We start from the raw sequence: 23,684 nt of genomic DNA, 5'->3' as shown, positions 1-23,684 counted from the left end.
GAATTGTTAATTATCATAAAATTCTTCACATGGCAATCACTATCATAGAAAATAATGTGCTTCCTTAGTTTATTCAATAGGCTAGAAAACTGCCCTTCGAGCATCTTCCAAGAAACTGTTTATGAAATAGAACTATAAATAATTATATATAAATTGGCAACGACTAAATTGCATTAGGGTAACAAACCCCATTATTTGTCCTCTAGTTAAACGACCGTTGGATATTAATATCCAACGGTTGAAATTTGAGAATGAGAAATATAGCACATGGAAGTGACTAGAGTAGTCGGTAATAGGTCAGTAAAAATTACGACAAATTGGTGAAAAATATATAATTTAGAATAAGTTTAGCTGAGTCTTTTTTACCAATTTATCAGCCTGAACTTTTTTACCAATCCTATATAATTTAGAAGAAGCTTATTTGAGCTACTAAAAGAAAAATATATTAAGTCATATTGCAATGAGCATATTAGTTTATTGTTCACTCATAGCAAGCAATTCATCAATTATGACCCAAAAACTCGCACGTGTAATAATGGATGCAAAATGAGAGAATGCTGCAATGAAACAGAGATTCAATTATGGAAACAAAACAAAGGATTAAATTCCCACTCATTAGAAATCAACAAATTCAAAGCTTCAATTTGGTCGAACATTATATAATTTTGTGATCGAGATTCAAGGAATTCTGCCAATGCTATCTTCAATGGTCAAGTAACTTGAGTTAAACTCTCAAGTCACTGATATTTTAAATATGAGACTAGAGTTTTTTTTTTTTTTAATTGCTTGGAAAAAAATTCAGCTCGGAAAAAAATTCAAGTATACACATAGTATAAATATCAAAAGTTATCTTAATACCATACACGTAACGTCCTAATGTAATTATTTAATATTAAAAATTTGTAATATCAAGATTACATATAAAAGTAATTTGTCAACTTTTTTTTCCTTATAAATCTGTATAAAACATGAACGCCTTTTGATACTTGTGATATCTAATTGAATTTTTATCAAAAAGTTCTGTACCTTTTCAATTTCATTTAAACATTAAATTTTATTTTTAAAAAATAGTATATACTTTCTTTAAACCTTCTACGATGCTTCGAGACAATTTCATGTTAATTACGGAGTATCGAGAAAGCACAGTTTCTAGTTCTTTGAAACGTGAAACGTACAAGTGTTTATTGTAAATTTCAATAGATTGACATCGGATAAGGGGGAGCATACTTTGCCATAGACCATAGTTCTCTAGGAACAATCACATTCTTCAAAAAAGAAATTAAAAAGTAACAAGTTAGAGAGCTTGAGGTTGAATGGTAATAATTAAATTTCACATATAAGAAAGAACACTAAATATTAAACAATAATAGTTAAGTATGAACAAACATACCATCCCCAACACTCTAGAGAACTAATGGAACTTAGAAAGAAGTTCAACAAATCTGGCATACCATTGCATATCGATATTCCTGGAGTCAAAATGGAGATCAAATTCTGACAAAGCCAAGTCATTTGATGAGAAGCGTAGTAAATCACAAAAATATCTAAATAGATTAGAATCTTCTCTTAATCTGAGTTCCCCTAAGCTTTTAAAGATCTTATTTCAGGTGTCATATAATAATAGTGTATGGATAGAATTTTAATTTTAATTTTTCATTTTTTTAACTATCGATCAACGTGTGAACTTCTACTTAGTAGAAATTCATATCAGAAGAGGATCTTAATCATATATAAACACGCTCAAAATGGAAGTCTCAATCTTATGCGCAATGTCTTGAGACAGAGACTTGAATTTTGTGATTTCTAGTTAATGGGAGTCTGAATCTTAGCACTGAAAAAAAATTTATATATATATATATAAACACTTACTCATCTTTCTTTTATGTAAAAGATGAAATATATGTAAAAACTTACAGTCCCAAAGTCCGTCTTGAAAACAAGTTCACCCCAAACCCTGTTAACTTTTAGGAGAATAAAAGAGAAGTACAAAATTATATAATATCAATTGATCATGAAAATTGACCTCCATTTCATGAAAAAAAACTCCTCATCTCCATTCGAATTGCTAAAGTCCAAACTCAATAATCGGTAGTTATCAAGGACAGCCTTTAGATTTATAACAAAGTATTCTGGTTAGCAGCAAATGGCATTGTGTTTTTCACAATTTGGGGGCAGCCTAACCCCGCTTTTTGTTATACTATTCTTCTTCTTTGCTCCTACTCTCCTGCAGTCTCTTCCTTTTGCGTGTGTGGGTATAGTCAAGGATTTCTTTGTATTTTAAGAACGAACTTCATATGGAAACCAGTTAGGACAGTAGAAGACAATGAGTGAACTCTAAAGCAGTGGTATGGGTTTTAGTTGCAACATTTTGATTATATGTTAAGATATATACAAATAAAGAAAAGGATCAAACAATAATGATATACATTCTTTGTTTCCGGAGCTAAAAACAAACCCGACAAGCAAAGAATTAAGCAATCCAACGTTTTCCCCTAAGTATATTCCTTGGTATCACCTTCAGTGGGAATAAGTTTGCAGACAAAGAAACTCTGAAACAAATGTGATATGAAACAATGTAATGTGATTGCTGAAATCATCGTTCAGAAGATATAATAATGGCAAAACTACCCAACAACAATAAACAGTCGCCAAATTTTCTTCTCTGATTAAATACAAGGCGTTATGTTACCTTTGGTTGAGTCCTAGCATCAGGTCCCTCTGCTCGAGTCTCAGCGCCCGGTTGACTGGCTAGAATTATTGCAGGGTTATGACTAAGCTCCTCTCTGATCCAATTGGTTTTCTTTCCTTCAGGAGGCAGTCCTTCATGGTAAGTCAGAATTCGCATGAAACCAGCACGTACATTTATTGTATTCGCCTCCGTGAATACAAAATATAATCCAACATCAGTTACAAGCTTGCAATTGGGCCAGTTAGTGTAAGTACCACCCATTGCTCACATACCAACATAGCACCTGCGAATTCTATTAGCTTGTTTGTAACCAACTCATCAGCTCATGCTTGCAGTCACAGAGAGCTGCTTCTGATTCTGTTACAGTGTTATGCATCTGTTGGTCCTTACCGCCGGGCTGGCAATTTGTTTGCTACACGCTGAGCAGCTCTTGCAGTTATCGGCTGTGTGCATCCTCATCATAGCACCAGCTATGCTACTGCTTTTTGCTTCATCAGCTATGCCTAATAAAAGTGGTTTAACAACCCCCACAGTAATGGGGTCCTTATTTATTATGTTTCAATTTTTTTTATTAAGAATATATTTAAGATCTTCCTTTTTTTTAAATCTTAATTTTTACTGCATATTCCTGTTTTATCCTTGTTTATTGCTTCAATGATGTGTCACATATTATATAAAGGATCATAATTACGAAGTGTTAGACGTTGATTGACTTTATCTCATTCTTCATTTAGTGGTATTGCATTTTCATGATATGGACAAATTAGGAGGGACTCAATGTCAATCAATTTGAAGTTTGAAGGTTTACAAAAATTCGAGTGTAATGAGAAGATGAAAGTTTATTTACACTTTAAAGCTTTCTTCATTTAATTGTTAGCGATAGAATTATTTTAAAAATTACTATGAAAATAATAAATATTAATTATATTTATAATAATGATGATAAAATAGCACGCCCATTAGAGTGCTGAACTGCTGTTATGAGACACCCGATTCCTCCTACCCCAAATAATAAAATTTACCCCATGTTACAAACTCTGTAGCTCAAATAAATATTTCATATTTTACCGAATCAATTTCACCTGTAGTTAACTTATCAAATAAAATCCAAAATTTAGTCTTTTTTGCAATGCATCAAAAAATAATTCTCAAGTTCATTTTCCATTGACAAAAAGATAGTATGAAGAAAAAAATAAAGTTTAAAGAAAGAAAACTACAAGGCCGAACTAAATATAGACTTATTTATGCTTTCAAGCCACTAGATAAACTTTATTTTGAAAGTTCGCAAGTTCCAAGACGACTAAGATACGTAATTACTAACTCAAAACACTACCATCATTATGCAGATAAAACTACCAATGCTACTGCCTCAAATAACCAAAAAGAGAAGGCTAAAACCAGACTGAAAGGCATAGAAATTGATACACTATGATGGGGCACCAAGATATGAGGCCAGTCGCAATATATCGCTGAAGATTCCACCTGCTGTGACTTGAGCTCCGGCACCAGGTCCACGGACGATAAGTGGCTGCTCCTTGTATCGTTTTGTTGTGAAAGCTATGATGTTATCGGAACCAGAGAGCTGTGCGAATGGATGATCTCTCTTGTATCTTCGCAACTCTACACGCCCCTCTTTGTTGATAGCATCCACCACTCCCACATATCTAAGGACCTGACAAATACAAGTTTGAAACAAAATCAGGATTTTGTTTCCTAAGGGATAACAGAAATAAGAAATAATGTTCCTAAACATAAGCTACACATCAAGGAACCAAATCATAATCAAGAATTTATTGCAGTAACATGTAAGATTGTAAAGTTTATTTTCCATAGTATCTCTGAGTACATCTTTCATAACTAAAATTTACTTCATCCCTCAAATGATTGACAAGAATTCAAAAACGATATGTCATAAAATCATTTTTTGGGTTATTGTAATTATTATATCAGCATCTACTAGCTCTACTAGAAGTTAAACCAGCAAAGTGTCTTATCAAAAACTCACTTCCCCTGCATCCTCGGCCTCTTGTCTTTGCTTGGCCAATTCTTTGTCAAATTGTGGTAATTGCTTCATAAACTCTTCAGCAGATGCACAAGCCTGTAGCAAAAATCAAAGCATTACATTAGTGATGAAGTTCACCCTCAGTGGAGTGTTGGATTGAGCAAAACTGTTTTCTTACTTTTAATGGTTCTGGCACAAAACTTCGAACAGGGAGATCAGAAAGTTCCAGCTTAAGACCAGATTCCCGGGCAAGAATTATCACCTGCAGAAAGAAAGTTTTTTTCAGTCTGATTCTCATCGAATTACATTCAGCATTCAGACACAGGAATAAACCACAAACAAATATGGAAGCATCAACTGTGGTCAGTTTCTCTGACAATTCAAAATGTTTGGTCATGCCTGTGAACATCATTCTGCGATAACCGATTATAGAATTTTTAAAAGGTATGAACGCTCATCTGCCAACTTTATGTCACTTATCTGACACATGCATTGATGTGCAAATTTATAGAATGGCAATTGAGTAGATGTCTTAATGAAATCCTAGGCATTTACCAATTGCTAACAGCTGTGGTAGAATGCAGAAACTAATTCGACACTCTGAAATGTAGTAATCTGTAGGAAAAAAGGAAAAAACAGAGAGACAAAACTATAGAACTTTTCCTTATTATTCAAAACAGAGTGATCGGTAGAAATAAATAGGAAAACTAGAGAGCAATTCTAGAGCTAATTTTTAGGACCATAAAATCAGAGTGTATCTACTTTCCTGATTTATGGTATTTTCCTATTTTATTCAAATAACAAGAAAATAGCTAAGAATCCCTAAATTATCGACACTCCGTCTCAAGTTGGCGCAAAGATATCAATCATGCCCAACTTGCTAACTTGAAGTTCAAATGGCTGTCTCATCAAGCTCTTGGTGAAGACATCTGCAAGTTGCCTCACAGTGGGAACAAAAGGAGTACAAATTATCCCTTTGTCAAGCTTCTCTTTTATAAAATGTCTATCAATCTCAACATGCTTTGTCCTGTCATGTAACACCGGATTATGAGCTATACTAATAGTCGATTTATTATCACAGTACAGCCTCATAGGGTGACTAAATGGCTGTTTAAGTTCTTCTAGAACCCGTTTTAACCAAAGTACTTCACACACTCCTTGAGCCATTGAACATAATTCAGCTTCTGCACTACTTCTAGCAACAACACTTTGCTTTTTGCTCCTCCAAGTAACTAGATTACCCCATATAAAAGTGCAGTATCCGAATGTTGATCTTCTGTCAGTGATTGAACCTGCCCAATTTGCATCAGTATAAACTTCAATTCCTCTTTGCTGATTTTTACCAAAAAACAGAACTTTCACCGGAGTTGCTTTTAAATGAAAGAAAACTTGAGCTGTTTGTTTTGAGAGAAAAGTTGCAAAGAAAAATTTTATTTCATTGAATCTGGACAATTATCAAGTCACTATACAACTGAATCAATCACAGCTTATATACTCACGAGTTAGTTGTATACACAAGAATTATTAATAACAGACTTTAACAACTTATGCTGACTTGCTATTTCATAACTAACTCTGATGACTTGGCACTGCTAAGCTGGCATGATTGACTAACTTCACTTGTTGAGACTAACAGCTTCTTCACCTTTCTATTCTTCATAAGCTCAACACAATGAGCTTTCTTAACAGCCCTCCTCAAACTCAAGGGACACAGCTGCACATTGAATTTGTCTCTAAGGTAATTAAAGTGAATAAATGAGAGAGGCTTGGTCATGATATCAGCTATCTGTTTTGCACTAGGAATGTACTGAATTTGCAGCTCTCCAGCAATCACTTTGTCTCTGATGAAATGTAAGTCAATCTCAATATGTTTAGTTCTTGAATGAATAACAGAATTGCGAGCTAATTCAGTGTCACTGATGTTGTCACACCAGATAGTAGGAGTTTCTGTACAGCTTAAACCAATTTCAAAAAACAGAAATTGTGACCAGCTTATCTCTACACTAGCTGAAGCTAAGGCTCTATATTCACTTTCAGCACTTGATCTGGCAATGACTGATTGCTTTTTAGATGACCATGATATTAGATTATTTCCCAAGTAAATGCAGTAAGCACCCACAGAATTTCTGTCATCTAGATCACATGCCCAATCTGCATCAGTGAATCCTGTGATCTTCATCTCTCCATGCTGAACAAATTTAAGTCCATAATCTTGAGTAGACTTCAAGTATCTGAGCACTCTCTTACAAGCTACCAAATGTTGCAATGTAGGAGTGGAAACATACTGGCTTAACTTGTTGACAGCAAATGCAATTTCTAGTCTTGGTAGGATCAGATACTGCATTCCCCCCACAATGCTTCTATAATGTGTAGGATTAGTGATATACTGACCAAGATGACCTGAAGTTTCCTTTTGTAGCTTTATTCCAGTGCTCATAGGTGTGTCAATTCCTTTGCATTCAAGTAACTGAACTTTGGATAATAAATCTCTTATGTATTTTCTTTGTGACAGATAGATGCAACCAGCATCATACAAAACTTCAATGCCTAGAAAATAAGACAAATTACCCAAATCTTTCAAGGCAAAGATTTCCAATGCTGCACTATCTGGTCCTGTGATTAAGATATCATCCACATAAATCAACATCATTATCATGAAGTTGCTTGTTTTCTTTATGAATAAAGAAGAGTCTGCTCTTGAGTGTATAAAATCCCACTATAACAGGCAGCCTTTTAACTTCTCATACCAGGCCCTTGGAGCTTGTTTAAGGCCATAGAGAGACTTGTGGAGTTTGCACACAAAATCTAGTTTCTGATTATTAGCAAAGCCTGTTGGTTGATCCATAAACACCTCTTCTGTCAGCTCTCCATTAAGAAAAGCATTATTTACATCAACTTGCCTAATCTCCCATTGTTTCATGACAGCTAAACTAATCACCACTCTGACAGTAGCTGACTTTACTACAGGGCTAAATGTCTCAAAATAATTAACCCCTTCAATCTGCTGAAACCCCTTAGCTACTAGCCTGGCTTTATACTTGACCAAACTTCCATCTAAATTTTGTTTGACTCTAAATACCCACTTATTGCCAACAATTTTCTGACCAGCTAATCTAGGAACCAGAGACCATGTTTTGTTACTCATTAGAGCATTGTACTCATCCTTCATGGCTGCAAACCATTTAGGATTCTCCATAGCTTCTTTGACAGATTCTGGTTCTTTATGAACAAGTGTGACATTGTAGAGTTTTGGTTTAAAAATGCCAGCTTTGCTTCTAGTGATCATGGAATGTGTGTTTACTGGTGTAGTAATATGTTGTGTATGTTCTGGGGCTGAGGTAGATGGAATAGTGTTTAGTGATATTTGATCATGAGGAGAAGTATAAGGCTCTAGCTTTGTATGTGGTTGAACTGTTTGTTATGAAGAGTGAGGATCAATGTTGTATGCAGAATTACCTGAGTGATGAGAAGTGCTACTGGTAGGTCTTGCAGAATCATGATTATAGTAGTTGCTGTCATCTGATATTGGAGATATTAACAAAATGGATAGATAATACACTTGTTGAAAAGTAAATGGTAGGTTTGAACATGAATTTGATGAGTTTGAAGTGAAAGCAAAATCTGATGAGTAAGGAAACAAATTCTCATAAAAAACAACATGTCTAGCTATATAGGTTTGACCAGATGGGTGTAAACACTTATACCTTTTATGAGAAGGGTTGTAACCTATGAAAATACATTTACTAGAATGATATGCAAACTTATGCTTGTTGTAATCTCTCAAATAAGGATAGCATGCACAGCCAAAACATTTGAGCATCTTGTAATCTGGTTTATGACTGAAAAGCTTTTCATATGGTGTAAGAAATTTCAGAGTTGCAGAAGGCAACCTGTTAATATGATAAACAGCAGTTTGGAAAGCTTCCCACCAAAATTGTAAGGGTAACTTAGCTTGAGCTAAGAGTGTGAGACCTAACTCAACTACATGCCTATGTTTTCTCTCAACTACCTCATTTTGATGATGTGTATAGGGACATGAGTGCCTGAAAATAATGCAATTTTGATTCAAGAATTCAGTAAATGCTCGGTACTCTCCCCCCCAATCAGATTGCAACTTCTTAATTGGACATTGAAACTGTTTTTCAACTTGCAATCTGAACAATTTGAAAATTTATAAGGCTTCTGATTTCAACTTTAATGGGTAAATCCAAGTATATCGGCTAAAATCATCAACAAGGCTAATATAATAGATATAACCAGCTCTAGAAGGTGTAGGTGAGGATCCTCACAAATCAGTATGAATGAGTTCAAGTATGTGAGAAGTTTTGATTTCAGTAACAGGAAAATGCAGTCTATGAACCTTGCCCATTTGACATGCCTCACATATTTGTTGTGCAGATTGTTTGATAAGATTGGTAGAGAGATTGATAGTTTTATCATTCTTAAGCAAATGTATTAATACATCATGATGAGAATGACCAAATCTTCTATGAAACAAACTGATTTTATTAACTGATGCATTACAAGGAGAAACAACAGTTTGATAACAAGACATAGAAGTTGAGTGATTATTTTGAGCACCAGTTGTAACAGGAAATGAAAGATAACAAGTAGATAGTATAGACAAAGGCTTATTTGAAGAGATTTGACTCAAGAAAGAAGAGGGAGATGTCTGAGATGACTTTAACAGCAACTTGTATAATCCTTTTTTCAGCAAGACCTTGCAAAAGCACCCGTCCCTTCAATGAATCCTTTACATAACACACATTGCCAACAAATTCAATGGAAAGGTTATTATCAGTTGTCAACTTAGATATACTTATTAAGTTCTTAGTAATTGAAGGAACTAATAAGATATCCTTAAGTGTTATAGGTGTGTGCTGGCAGGCGATATGAAGACATTTATAGTTAAAGCAGGCATCACCAATATGAGTAATGATCAAACCTTGTCCATTTCCAATAGTAAGCTGGTCTAAACCTTTGAATTCTTCTCATACATGCATGCTTGCCATGTTATTTGTAATGTGGTGTGTGGCACCACTATCCAGATACCACCCTTCATCTGATGAATCTTTCAGATTTGCAACATAAGCTTCAGGCAGAGTAAATGCTTCTGATGAATAAGAAGAGACAGGGGAGTAATGTACTGGTTGACAGCTGAAGTTGACACCAGACAATTCATAAAGATCTTCAATAGCTGACTGGTGGTATGAGAATGGCTCAAAATTAGTCATACATACTACTTTAGGTCCCATCATTTTTCCTCTACCAAATTGTTTTGGAGAAGGAGAGTAATTATCACCATATCTATACCAGCAAGCATCAGCAGTATGACCTTGTTTGTAACATATTTGACACACAGGTATTGACTCATTAGATTCACCAGTAGAAATGCTTGAGTTCATTCTAGGTAAAAATACATTCCTCACATGTGGTGACCTAGGATGATGTGTAAACTGTTGATTCCTTCCAAAGCTTGCAGCATGTCCTCTGCCAAAACTACCAGCAATACTACTACCAGCTGGAAAACCTCTAGGATAAGAATTAAAGAACATGCCTCGACCAAAATTTTGACTTCTTCCTCAAAATTGACCAAAGGATCCATTACCATAAGTATTTCTCCTAGGAATTCCCCTCATATGTGAATAGTTTGCATTCATCATACTGTGATTAGCATTAAACATGGCCTGAGAATTCTGATTTTGTTCCAATCTAGCCTCATGAGTCAACAAAAGTGCATATGCATCATCATAACTCATTTTATTTGCTGTAATTATTGAAGCTAAATCCATATAGCCAGATCCTAATCCATTAAGAGTTCTTATTAGCAGATCTTTTTCAGTTATATTATCACCAGCACAGGCAAGCTTATTAGCAAGTATCTTCATTTTTTAGCAATATTCTTCAATCGACATTGATTCTTTTCTTAAGGTATCTAATTTATATCGAAGTTGCATTACCTTTGCTTCAGATTGGACTCCAAATTGCTTTTCAATCGATTTCCAGACATCAAATGAAGTATCATAATTGAGAACTGAGCTTAGAATACCTTCACTTATAGTTGAAAAGAGCCAGCTCAGCAGAGTCTGATCCTGAGCTCTCCAATTAACATATGCTGGATTCTCAGTTCTCTCCACAGATCCATCAGTTCGAGCTTGAGACAAATACTGTTCTGGAATATTTTGATTTTCTGAGATAAATCCCTCAAGTCTATTTCCACTGATTGAAGTCAGAACTTGCTTACGCCAGAGAAGAAAATTAGATCGATCAAGCTTGACGGTTGTAGCAAAAGTAAACGAAATTTGAGTAGATTGAGTTTGATGAACAATTGAATGATTTTGATTGGTTGTACTGGAACTAGCAATTGTGGCTCTAATACCGTGAAAGAAAACTTGAGCTGTTTGTTTTGAGAGAAAAGTTGCAGAGAAAAATTTTATTTCATTGAATCTGGACAATGATCAAGTCACTATACAACTGAATCAATCATAGCCTATATACTCACGAGTTAGTTGTATACACAAGAATTATTAATAACAGACTTTAACAACTTGTGCTGACTTGCTATTTCATAACTAACTCTGATGACTTGGCACTGCTGAGCTGGCATGATTGACTAACTTCACTTGCTGAAACTAACAGCTTCTTCACCTTTCTATTCTTCATAAGCTCAGCACAATGAGCTTCCTTAACATTAAATAACAAAGAATTCGAAACAGCTTCAAAATGTTCCTCACAAGGAGAATGCATAAATTGACTTACCATACTTACAGTAAAAGCTATATCAGGTCGAGTATGAGACAAATAAATCAACTTCCCAACTAACCTTTGATATCTGCCAGCATCCACATGAACTCCTCCTTTCACTTCTCCAAACTTCACATTTGCTTCAATTGGAGTATCAACTGGCTTACACCCACTCATACCAGTTTCTTTCAAGAGATCCAAGGTATACTTTCTTTGTGACACCACTATACCTTTTTTTGATCTCGCAATTTCCATTCCCAAGAAATATCTTAATTGCCCCAAATCCTTTATCTCAAACTCCTTAGCTAAACACTGGTTTAATCGACTCATTTCTTCTGTATCATCTCCTGTCAGAATTATATCATCTACATAAACGATTAAAACTGAGAGCTTGTCTTTGGTGGAGACTTTTGTAAAGAGAGTATGATCTGCCTGTCCTTGACTATAGCCCTGGCTCTTCACAAACTTTGTAAACCTTTCAAACCAAGCTCTAGGTGACTGCTTAAGACCATATAATGATCTTTGAAGTCTACATACTTTGGATCCAAACTTCTCAGTAAAACCCGATGGAGGCTTCATGTAGACTTCCTCTTCAAGATCACCATTGAGGAAAGCATTCTTTACATCTAACTGATTTAGAGACCAGTCAAGATTTGCAGCAATTGACAAAAGAACACGAACATTGTTTAGTTTAGCCACTGGAGAGAGAGTCTCAGAATAATTTATTCCATAAGTTTGTGTATAGTCTTTTGCTACCAGTCGAGCCTTGTATTGTTCTAAGGACCCATCAGAGTTATGTTTCACAGTGAATACCCATTTACAACCAACAGCAGCTTTTCCTTGTGGTAGATCAACTTTTTCCCAAGTAGCATTCTTCTCCAGAGCTCTCATCTCCTCAAAAGTAGCCTCCCTCCATTCAGGAACCTTTAGAGCTTCCTGTACATTATTTGCAATAACCACACTAGAGACTTGTGAAATAAAGGCACGAAAGGAAAGGGTCACATTGGTATAAGAAATAAAGTTGGATAAAGGATGTTTAATACAAGACCTAACACATTTCCTAAGAGCAATAGGAATATCTTTTTGATTTGAGGAATTTAACTCAAAATTACCTCGAGGATTCTTGTTAGAATTTTCATGATCCAACCTCTGGTCAGATTCTTAGTGATGCTGTAGGACAGTGTTCCTCTTCTTTTTTTGTTCTTGGTACTCTTTTGAATACACAAGACCTTTATACAGTTTCGTGCACGTCTCTAACATTCCAGAATTTTGGTTATGTGATGGCATTAACAAAGGTTGTCCAGAATTTTCAACAATTAATTCATTTGGATTCCCTTTCTCATTTTCTTTAGGCAAAACACCATTATTAATACAATCAAATTCAATGTTTAAGTCAAAATCACTTAAGCACATATCATTTTCACTATTGTTTTTCTCCCCCTGAAAATGAAAATTGTGAGAGTATGATTGTCCTTCGAAGAAAATGACATCCATAGAACCAAACATTTTTTTCAAAACTAAATCAAAGCATTTATAACCTTTTTTATTTGTAGGATAGCCTACAAAAATGCATTTATGTGCCTTTGGATCGAATTTTGTTCTTCTAAAGTCATGGTTATGAACAAAAGCAATACTGCCAAAAAATTTTAATGGAATACTTGTTATTAACCTTGAAGCTAGAAAACATTTATTGAAAAGATTTATTGGTGTCTTAAACCCCAAAGTTCTTGTAGGCATTCTATTTATCAAAAATGTGGCTGTCAAAACAGTTTCTCCCCAAAGATACTTTGGAACTTTAGTTGTGAAGCTCAAGGCCCTAGCAACTTCAAGGAGATGCTTATTCTTCCTTTCAGCCACTCTATTTTGTTGTGGAGTATTGCTACAAGAACTTTGATATATAATTCCTTTCTCATCAAAAAAATTCCCTAACACGTGATTAAAAAACTCTTTGCCATTATCACTCCAAAAAATCTTAATCTGAGCCTGAAATTGTATTTGTACCATGGTATAAAATTTTTTAAACACACTTTCGGCATCAGATTTATCTTTTAGCAGAAATACCCAAGTAACTCTAGTATATGACCAGTTGCTCCAGAATCTAATATCCAGGAGGTGTTTGGATTGATACAGGTAAAGGCTGTGGTGAAAAAATTACCTGATTGGGATAAAGAACAAGATGAACTATAATTTCCTACGGATTGGGATTGAAACATCTTGTACAGGAGCTTCATTTGTTCCTTAGTAAAAAGAAGAGATTCTAAGGATGACTGCTGCTCTAGATTAGTGGTGCTAACCTGGAAAGCACGAGTATCTCCTGCTAGCCGAGCATCGTCACCTGATTTCTTCTTCCAATTTGCAGGTTTTCCATGGAGTTTCCAACAACTTTCTCGTGTATGCCACGGTTTCCGACAATGATCACACCATGGCCTTTGTTTGCCTCCTTGTCTATCTCCATGTTGCTCATTACCACGAGCTACAAGGGCTAAACCATCAAGATCAGTCTTTGGTTCCTCTACTCGCTTTAACATCACGTCTCCGAGCTTCCTCGCGACGAACCTCTGAAAAAACCTCTCTAATAGAGGGCAGAGGTTTTCGCCCCAAAACTCGTCCTCGAACCTCATCAAGGTCTGTATTTAGTCCTGCCAAAAATACGAACACTCAACTTTGCTCAACTTTTTTCGTGTATCAAGCACTATCATTTGGACTCTCCCATACCTCAACTTCAAACATATCCAATTCCTACCACAAAATCATCACGTCATTATAATATGCAGTTACATCTCTATCACCTTTTTGCGTCCGCCACATCCGAGTGTTAATTTCATATAATTGAGAATGATTCTCTAGGTCAGAGTATGTCTCTCTAACAGCCTCTCAGACATCACGAGTAGTTGGCAAAAACATGAATGGCTTTCCCAAAGAAGGTTCCATGGAATTAATAAGCCAAGCGGTAACCATTGAATTTTCTGGATCGCCACTGTAGGAATTTTGGGTCATCAGCAGCTGGTGGTTGAATTTCTCCATTTAAATATCCAAGTTTGCCTTTGCCATCAATCACCAAACACACAGACTGCGACCACTCTAAATAATTTTTACCATTTAACTTGTGAATGGTTATTTGTAAAGTGTTTTCACTAATAGGCACAATTGGGGATGGTTGGGAAATCCCTTTAGAGGATGACACAGTGCTGTTAGCGTCGGAGGAAGCCGAATTAGAGCCAACCATGGCTGCTTTGTAATTCATGGCCGAACCCTAAAGCTCTGATACCATGTAGGAAAAAAGGAAAAAACAGAGAGACAAAGCTATAGAACTTTTCCTTATTATTCAAAACACAGTGATCGATAGAAATAAATAGGAAAACTAGAGAGCAATTCTAGGGCTAATTTTTAGGACCATAAAATCAGAGTTTATCTACTTCCTGATTTATGGTATTTTCCTATTTTATTCAAATAACAAGAAAATAGCTAAGAATCCCTAAATTATCAACAATTTGAATAACAAAACAAACAATTACTGCATACAGTACCTTTCTGGCAACATCTGCTCCAGATAGATCATCCCTTGGATCAGGTTCAGTATAACCTGCTTCTTTCGCCTCTGCCACTACCTCACTGAATGATCTTGCGCCTACAAAGCTGTTAAAAAGATAACTCAAAGTCCCACTGCAACAGCAAAACACACAGGTGAACACTTGTCAGAAGACGCGTGAGTCAACTTTAAGGAAAAATATTTCAGTACACAACGAACGTACTGATATTTCATATTTTTTTCCGCATGAGGGTCTTTTGCAATATGAGCCAATACATATGACCAACCTGAAAATGCCTTCAATGCGCAATATATGGTCCCCAGCTTCCAGCGGACCCCTTAAAGTGCTGATAATTGGAAGACCAGCTCCAACAGTTGCTTCATAGAAGTAATGTGTATAGGATTTCCATTGAAGAGACCTCAGCTTTAAATACTAGATTTATGCAGAACTACATTAACAAATCTCCCAACGGAAGGATCAGAGGAAAAAAAAATCAACAGTAAAATTGTCCCTTTCTAAATTAACTATTAGGTGAACCAGGATACAGTTCATCCGGCTGGGTAACACACAGACATCAAATCAACCATGCTCCAGCAGGAGATTGATATTAAAAAAGAAGCAAGTGCAGATGAATAAACATCAAGATGTAAATCTGTAGTGTAAATTTATTTTAAAAAATCTGGAATGTTGTACTTTTCCCCAAAAGAGTAACACTACCGAAGAGGCTTCTATATGACAATGATGATGGTGATGATGAATGATCATATCCCAAAGATGAATTTCGTTACCTGGTCCAGCGGTCCGGAATTTGCTTTTTAGTTTGGGGTGATTACATGAATTCCTCTCCACAACCAATCATGGTAACAGCTGGCAACATTAGAGTCTGCTGTACAGTCTACCAAAACGGTATTAGGGATAAAATGATTTCCATGCACAAGTTGAGTAAATTTCTCCACATCAGCCACTTCTCCTTTCTCCTTTAGAAGCTCTCGCCATGTTGACAAGTCAATTCCCCTACAATGAATAACTAATGAGACGAAGGGTTGCAGTAAATTTGACTACATTCGAAAGTAATATTCTTATAATTAATGAAATAAGCATGCTCATTCATAAATTAAGAAGTCCCACTGTCCCAGCATATATTAAAAGGAGAAAAAAGGGTAGCTTCACAATATTTATTAAAACCACAGGAAAGGCAGGAAAAAAGAATACAATTGAATAATGTCTTCAGTCAACAAAGAAAAGCAAAATAATCTCTGATAGTGAAGCCCAAACAGACAGGTCCCAATAGCAAATCGTCATAATCTTCAGATTATACAACTCGAATATGCGCATTCATTTCCCAAAAACTCAACATAATATGTGAACCATGTGCCCCAAACATATAAAGTTGTTGGTGTCAACCTATGGAAAGCATGTGGGTAAAAATGGGCCTATGGAGTTCGATTTATTGTACTTTCTACAAAAGCAGAACAATGAATTTCACTTCATTATAGTCTCCAGTGAACTGTTTTGAAGACATATTCTGTCTTCCTAGGAACTGGAATAGTGTTATTTAAGGCTGAGTTCCTTCTTCCTTTGACTTGATATATTGTTTTTCTTTAATATGGTTACCTGAGCATAGGATGGTCTGCTGATCCCCTTTATTTTACATTCTATTCCTCTATTTCTGATATAATTGTTTCTTATTAAGAACAAAATAGTCATTACCAAGGTGTGAAACAAGGAATATAAGATAACATGTTATAGAACTTATGATCACTTCATATTGATGGATACTGAACTCCGACAGAGCTCCCAACAGAAAAATAATCATATGAGCAAATTTTTGTTAGTCTGAAAAATGGTTATGTTTATGCTCAGCTCAGCAGGAAGAGCAGAGTTACCACGTCTTTTTAAAACCCATCTGATGCAATGATATCAAAGAGCCATGAATACTCGAATAAAGCTTCTAACTTACGTATCACTCAAGACCATTGTCCTGGAGCCAGCCAGTGATTCCCATGACCCGCAAATCAATGTTAAAATCTTCCTTCAGGACCGCTGCCTGCCAGAGTAAAACAGAAATTTCAAAACTTGTTCAACTACCAACAACAAAAGCACATTTTGCTTCAAAGTTTGAAAACCGTTTTCATATTTTTGTCTCCAGTTGCTATATTTCGAGAAAAGACACCAATATGGCAACCAGATTAATGAACCCCATGCTCGCTTAATGGCTACAGCATGCCTAATTAATTGTCCCTAATTTGACTAACAAATAGCAGATCTATTTTATTAATGTCCATAATAGATTTCTTTAGTATAACACAAATCAATAGGATTACTGCTGTTGATATTAGATTTCCAAGAATTTACAACTATTGACTGTATTCATATTGACCAAGACTAAGAACTCCATATATTCTCAAACTCCAGCATTGATTTATTCATAGATGTTATCATACAAACCAAATACGAAGGGAAACTGTCTAATACTGCACCTGATCCCTGAGCTGGTCAAGTAATGTGGCACCTATCAAACCAGGGCCAATAATCCCCATTGCTATAGTGGTTCTTGAAAGATAACACCTCGAGTGGACAGCCCTCAAAGCTCCAATGCAATCTTCACGCTTAAGTACTACAGTAATATTGTACTCGGAGCAACCTTGAGCTATTGCACGGATGTTGATATTAGCCTGCATTATTGATACTTCAAACACTTATCACACAGATAATTAGAAATTAAGATCAAAGCAGAAATAAGGGATTATCAAGAGATGATTATTTTACCTTGGCCAGAGCATTGAAAAGCGTGGCACTAACACCAGGAGTACTCGCCATTTTCTGGCCAACTGCTGCTAGAATGCTACAGTTTGGAACGATTGCCACCTAAGAAGATTTGTCTTGAGATAAAATAGAAGCAGAAAACTACATTTGCATTGAACTTGGCAAAATCAGAGCTTTAATGTAATTACAGGAAAAGGAAAATATGAAAACGCAGCTTCTACTACAGATCTCACAGCACAAAAAGCGAGCTAATAATTTGGACCATGATAAATCACAGAGACATGAAATGCATTAGCTCTCAATTATGGCAACAGGCAGTAATTTTCCGATGATTTAATACTTCAAACTGTGTGGTACAGATGTGAAAGCTTAATAATTACATTCAGCCAGAGTCTTGATATCTTTATCAAGTCTATTCTAGTCTAGTCTATTCTTGTACAAAACAAAGGAATGATGATAAAAGGAAGTTAAAATAAAAGATTACTAAATTAGAACAAAAATCTTGTGCATAATATTAAGTAAGAGACAACCAGATAAGCAATCGCAGGACAAAAGTCAGTATAAATTGTTTCAGTTTGAAAATTTGTAAGATTATCAAGTATAATCACATAACCAAAATGACAAACATACCTGGGAAAGACGTCCAGCATTTAAAGCTTCACGAAATCTAGACTCCAGTGCCTCAGCAACAGCTTTTACTTCCTTCTCGGGCACAGCAAAGCACACAGAGTGCTCACTGCTAGCCCACACCATAATCAGTCACTAAGCATCTGTGTTTATTAAAGAAGACTGTCCCTTGAACTTAAATCAGAGGACAAAATTACCTGGGAAATCATTATGACATTAGCTCCAACATCTTTCACTGCACCAAAAATCGCATTTGCAGTGCCGGGAACACCAGCCATTCCAGTACTACCAAAATAAAAATAAAAAGAAGCAATACAGGCAGATAAAATTGATTTAAAATCGAAAAAAAAATTATAATCCAAAAAATAATAGAGCTGAAACTGGAACAGGCAGCTCACCCCTCAACATTTACGAGAGCCAAATTGTCTATTGTTGCAAAACCTTTTACGGGAGAGTCTATTATTTGCTCATCTTCATTTTCATCAACAGGAGGCCGGCATATCATTATTCCAGGTACAGAAAGATTGAAAATGTTCCGTATCACAATTGGAATGTCATATCGCATTACTGGTATAATGGTTCGTGGGTGCAACACATTTGCTCCAAAATATGACTGCAAATACACATGAATATAGTGTAAGAAATGTAAGTCTGAATTCTGCACAGCTTTGGCAGGCATAAGAGTAGTGGTCAATTCACCATTTCCCAGGCTTCTTGATAAGACAGTGTCCTCAGTATCACAGCTTCACTAACTGCAGAAATTCGAGTTACAACAATATCAAACTTATGATCCATTAAAATCCCAAGCAAGCATCCTATTCATTGTACTGAATTTTCAATATACAAGAATATTGAGGATCTTCTGAAAATGAAGGCATACATATAATGCTCTATGCAAACCTTTTCTTGGGTCAGCACTGTAAACTCCATCCACATCTGTCCAAATTGTGACTTGATACGCCCTGAGTAGAGCTCCCATTATGGCTGCAGAGAAGTCACTTCCATCCCTCTTCAAAGTTGTGGGAATACTATCAGGCGTGCTAGCTATAAAACCAATTGCAATTATTGTATTTGATGGACTCTGAGAAAACCATTTCTCAAGTCTTTTTTCAGATTCTGAGAAATCAGGATCAACTTGGTTAGGGTTAGTTGGATTTACAATAAGCACTTCCCTTGTATCCATCCATTTGCAATCAATGCCATTCTGCACGAGAAAAAATAAGTTCAAATGGCTTCTAAAAGTTATAGCAACTTCCAAAAGCTAAAATCAAGAGATATTTCTAATAACAAAGTGCATATAACCGCTGGACCTTTCTGACAACAGCTGCTAACATCTGAGCAGACCACAACTCTCCATGTCCGACAACAAAATCTGTAAAAGATTCTGTGGCATGGCCAGCTGCAAAAATAATAAAATGATTAAAAGTGGTTTCCAACAAATTGTTAAATAAAAGATTAGATTCCCATGACCTGTTTGCCTCAAAAAGAAAAAGGTTGATGACAGAATACGCCATGGAAATCCCATCCCACCAAACAAGAAAATCAAATCAATGTATCAAATATATACGAATAAACAATTAGTAAACACAGTCCACATTTGACAAGAAATTATATGTAGACCTTATGAACTCATATGACAACTCAGAGATAAAAACATAATTCCTCACCTAAAAGTAGAGCAAATCGGATATAAAGGATAACTTGTAACCAACATCCAAGTAGATATTCAACTGATATGAATGATATACAAAACTTGGAACATGAATGCATGACTTGTATAGCTCAGAATAGAAACTCAAATATCAAACTGTTAAAGCTATATGCAATTGTTTTGTAAAGAAAAAGATTAACAAGTAAGAAACTCAATTTGTAAAGAGGGACTTAGATGAAGGTACAAACTCATGATAAATTGCAAGCAAGCAGTATTTTTATCACTCATTGTAAAGATAGATCCACACAAATGGAAAGAGAATTTTCTCCACCAAAAAGTCCCATGAATATGCATCATGCGAGCGCTCTGTTACCGATGTATATAGCACGGAGCATTGCTTTGAGGTTGTTTATGTCATGGTGCAACCGAGACAAAAACCCAGCAAGTTCATCTCCATCAAGTAGATCATGTGCTGTTAATTGATGCTTTTCAAAAACAGCATCCAGGGCAGATAAGTAGGAATCATTTCGCGACTGAGCCTTGCAGATGAGGTCATACATCATATCTGTCACTTTTGACATGGCTGACACAACTATCAACTTCCTTTCTGTATCATCATTAACTATTATCTCACCAACATTTTTTATTCTTTGGGAGGTTCCAACACATGTGCCACCAAACTTATGAACTGACCACATTTGTCTTTTGGGAATCTGAGCTTCTTCAGTTAATTTGTCCACTGAAATATCTGTAAACATATAAGAAAAAAAAATTAAGATGGAATCAACTGAACAAACATTTGTCAATTAGAAGATGGTAACAATTTTAATAGATTTCGAAAGTAGATAAAGCAGCTAATGGACCTGTAACTGAAGCCAATATGTGCTTATTCAATGACTCCCCTTTTCGCCCCCGAGAGACATAACTCAATCTGAATCATGAAACACTAATATTAAGTAAAAGAAAGTATTGAACTTAAAATCATCAAGAAATGTTAAGAAAGCTATATCATACATGAACTCCAGGTTGCAGCTTTTAAAGCCTTACATAGAAGGAGCTCAGCTGCCAATTGCCTTAGGAAACCAATCGAAATGTAAACATAAAAATAAAAACAGTCTGAAAAAGGCACTAGCGAACAAAAGTGCTTCCTGTGAAAGCACATCAAATTCCTTTGCAACTTGTAAAGCACTTCTCAAAAAAATTAAACATAAAAGTGCTTCTGTTTTGATTCCTGAAGGCAGTTTTATCCATTTCAACTGAAAATAGCAAGAAAGACACAAAAGCACTTTACCGGAAGCACTTTCAAACACACAACAAATGGCAAAATAACAGAATCTCAAATTTCCAATTTTTTTTTTCATTTTAAATGAAGCATAAGAAAGAGAACTAGACAAGTCACATTTACATACACAAACACACACCGTTGGATCGTCATTTCAAAACCAACTCCAAGACCTCGAATCAATTCAAAGAACTATCACAAAGCACCAAAACGCATCGTTTTTTGTGACATGCTCACATCAATTATAACTAGACAACAATCGTAAAGCAAAAGTTGATTATCAAAACGCATCGTTTCCAAGCAGTGCGGAGCAAATGAACAAAACAAAAAGCACCTGGAAATGAAAGAAAGAGGAGAGAAAGAGCGGCAATGAAAGATCTTCTTAATGTTTTGGTTGTTGTTGAGCTTTGATTGGTAAGCCAATGCGGCTGGGGAGTGAATCATACGCGAGGAGGAGACGCTCGAAGAGAACGCCATTGATTTGTTTCTCTCTCTATCTCTCTCTTTCTCCTCCCCCACCCCCCCCCCCCCCCCCCCCCGCCGCCGGTTCACTTTCTTTATCAATGAACTAATAATTTGGCGGCTTTGGTTGCTGGAACTGATGAGAATGAAAGTGATTCACTTGCTGTACTGCACAGATGATGAATTGAAATTAAACGGAGGAGGGAGGCATCCGATGTCTGTCAGTCTAAGAATATCTTTGAGTATCACCAACAGTAGGATGACACGTAGTCCAGGAAATGTTTAAGTTCGGCTCGTCAGTCGTCACAGGTCACGTGTGTTAACAAGTACAATAATTACTTTCGGATCCCCATTTGTTTACTTATTCTCTAAAAAGTATATTTATTTTTTATTTGTAATAATAGGCCCCTTTCCAAGAACCCTAATGAACCGATCAAATTACCCATAGGCTTTTTTTGGAATTCGTGGTGTCATGTCTTTTAAACTGTAGTTATTAAAAAAATAAAAGCTCTAATGTCAAATAAAAATTGATAATATTTGAAAGTATGATCTTTAAATAATTATTTTGAGAAAAAATAATAAATATAGTATAAGTTTTTTACCAAATAATTGTTGCATAAAATAATCTTAACTTGCCAATCCAAATCATAATTACAAAATGTTTATCAATATTTAAGAATGGTAATTTAAAAGCCACTATTGGTATACAAAAATTCTAAACGAAGCCTTATATAAGTAAGATAATTATGTAATAATTTGGTAATAGATAAGAAATGTTGAATTATAAGGATGGTGATATTTCCACCCCACCATTTTTTTAAACTCACCCAGCTCGCAAAAAATAATTATAATAAGTTCACATTACCTTTTATAAAAAATAAATAACAAAGAAATTTAGAAATTTAATCAAATAAAACTCAATACTTAAACTATTAGACACAAGAGCTTATGTTCTTGGGGTAATTTGATTATTTTATATTAGGAAAAATATCCACCGTCCACCTGATTTTGTCCACTTTATCAAAAATACACAAATCCTAATTTTTTTAGCTGCGCTCCACCTGAACTTAAACTTTTTTCACATTTCCACCTCCGTCTGCAAACCGTCAAGGCGTTGCTGACATCATAAGGTTAAAATGATAATTTCACTTGGGCTTCAAAAACGACGTCGTTTAAGATCTGTAATAAGCAAAAAAAAAAAAAAAAAAAGGAGGCATAGTGGTCCACCAGTACAGCAAGCAACGAAAACAAACATAGTTTATTCCCCACCACATGCACGAAGAAGCAACAAAATCCCGCCATTTTTCCTATAGTTTCCATGCATTTTCATCAACGAACCACGCTTAAGTTTTAAATATTTTGTTAAATCGAAGATTCAGAGGCATTGACGAAAGCGGTGAGTTGTTACGAAGTTGCGAAGTTTTGTTTTTTTAAGGGTTTGAAGCTACAATCAAGTAAGTTTTATTTTGTTTACTTATTTTCAGTTAATTTTTGACATGCAACAATGTTTTTGAAACAATGTCTGGTGATTATTGTTAACACATTCATTCGTTGTTACTGGAAACCCTAGAATATAGATTAGTTTGATTTGTGACATATTTGTTGGGGGTAATGATAAATTGGGGAGTAATATGGTGTTTTCGGTTATTGAGATGCAAATTTATGAAAGATTATGCTACTATAGTTGAATGCATATTTATCCTCTGCCTAGTTATGTATCTTTGTCTGTGGTTTACATATAAAATTTGGGGCTTTTGAAATTTTTGGTTGGTGATGTATGGGTCATGGTTTTTGGAAATATTTTAACCCCTGGCTATATTTGTATGCATATCCCTCAGCCCCCCGAGGAAGATTTGGTTGTTGCATGTAAAATTAGAATGTTTAAAAAGCTAGCTACATGCATCCATATCCAGCTAGATGTTTGTTTACAT

The 23,684-nt window shown here is 35.5% G+C and overlaps 1 pseudogene; it reads right to left on the bottom strand.

Annotated features, from left to right (window-relative positions):
- Positions 1 to 3,826: 3,826 nt before the first annotated feature.
- On the bottom strand, positions 3,827 to 21,886 carry LOC127900686 (bifunctional aspartokinase/homoserine dehydrogenase 1, chloroplastic-like; annotated as a pseudogene).
- Between the last annotated feature and the right edge of the window lie 1,798 nt (positions 21,887 to 23,684).

This window comes from Citrus sinensis, chromosome 3 (assembly GCF_022201045.2).
Source record: "Citrus sinensis cultivar Valencia sweet orange chromosome 3, DVS_A1.0, whole genome shotgun sequence".
NCBI lineage: Eukaryota > Viridiplantae > Streptophyta > Magnoliopsida > Sapindales > Rutaceae > Citrus > Citrus sinensis.
This window is presented reverse-complemented; position numbering and strand designations above follow the sequence as displayed.